The following is a 1,824-nucleotide window of genomic DNA, read 5'->3' as shown; positions in this document are numbered from 1 at the left end:
AAAAAAAAAAAGAACAAACAAGAGGAACCAAAGTTACTATTTTTTATTTTTGAGATAGAGTCTCACTATGTCACCCTCAGTAGAGTGCTGTTCCATCACAGCTCACAGCAACCTCAAACTCCTGGGCTTAAGTAATTCTCTTGCCTCAGCCTCCCAAGGAGTTGGGACTACGGGCAGCTGCCACAACACCTGGCTATTTTTTGTTGCAGTTGTTATTGGTGCTTTAGCTGGCTCCAGCCAGGTTCAAACCCACCAGCCTCAGTATATTTGGCCGGGGCCCTACCCACTGAGCTATAGGCACTGCCCAAAGTTACTATTATATATGGATTATATGGTCATTTGAGGTAAAAGGAAGGCTCTGGTTGTGCCCTATTTATTAGCACCCCAGAATCTCACCACTATGGTGTCCTTTACCATGCAGGGTTAGGGTTAGGGTTAGGGAGCAGAGGTCACCCCTAAGCCCTCACTCGGTTCTCAGTGGGCTCTTCAGTTAGATCTAGACACCAAATCGACACCAGGCAAATTGTCAAAAGCATACACATTTTATTAATTTTAGGGGAGAATTCACATGAGAGTGAAGTCTGAAGAAGTGGCTGAAACAAGATGCTTTTTATATTTTTTAGACAAAGAATGATAGATTTGAGAAGAAATAACAGGATGAAGGAAGTCAGGATAGGGGAAGTCAATTTCTACGGGCTTCACTAGGAAGTATAGGCAGGGTGTAGAGCTGGTGAAAGACAAGGCTATTTTGATATGTGTGCTTAGGTTGCTGCTGTCCCCAATTCGCAGTCTCTGGTGATAAGAGCTATTTTCTCACCATGGTAGGGGGAGAGAACCCCTCCCAGCGAAATCTTCATGGCTTATTGCAGGCAGGGAAAGACAGGTTCCTTGCCTTTTCTGAAATTACAATTTCTCCAATATTTTCAACTTGAAATAATCAATATACCAGTCTTGCATATTTGGGGATGACACATCTTCCACTCCTTCAATCACCTCTAGGGCTAACTGGTAGAAAGGAAACCTTTGTGGCCATGTCAGCCTGCAAACCTGGAAAAGTCTCTAGCATGCCTCCATAGTGCTCTCTCTGAGGCAGGCAGTTTGTATTTCTATGCCTCACAAGGTCCATAGTACATAATAGAGTCATGAATATTCAGCAGGTGATGGTGGGGAGCCAAGCCCATGCACTGTGGGTAAACACATAGGTAATAAAAATCTTAGGTTTACTTCTGGGAAGTAAATGCTTTCAGCATTAACATTCGATGGAATCTGGTGCTCTACAATAAAAGGCTAATAATAGTACACAGAGGCAGTTTGTGTTCAGCCTCTATAAGCTGAAAGTGGCTTAATGTCTGCAGTTGCTTACCTGTAATTCTGGCACTCTGGGAGGGCAAGGCAGGTGGATTGCTTGAGTTCAGGAGTTTGATACCAGCCTGAGCATGAGTGAGACTCTGTCTCTAAGAACAGCTGGGCCTTGTGGTAGGTACCTGTGGTCCGAGGCTGAGGCAAGAGGATAGCTTGAGTCCAAGAGTTTGAGAGTTTGAGGTTGCTCTGTGAGCTATGACCCCATGGATCTCTACCCAAGGTGAAAGAGTGAGAGAAACTTTGTATCAAAAAAATTAGGGCTCGGTGCCTATAGCTCAACTGGCTAAGGCGCCAGCCACGTACACCTAAGGTGGCGGGTTCAAATCCCCAGCCTGGACCCGCCAAACAATAATGATGGCTGCAACCAAAATATGGCCGGGCGTTGTGGCGGGTGCCTGTAGTCCCAGCTACTTGGGAGGCAAAGGCAGGAGACTCGCTTGAGCCCAGGAGTTGGAGGTTGCT

This window comes from Otolemur garnettii, unplaced genomic scaffold (genome assembly GCF_000181295.1).
Source record: "Otolemur garnettii isolate 467f Iridium unplaced genomic scaffold, OtoGar3 scaffold00245, whole genome shotgun sequence".
NCBI lineage: Eukaryota > Metazoa > Chordata > Mammalia > Primates > Galagidae > Otolemur > Otolemur garnettii.
The sequence above is the reverse complement of the archived record's forward strand: the minus strand, read 5'-3'. Positions refer to the sequence as shown.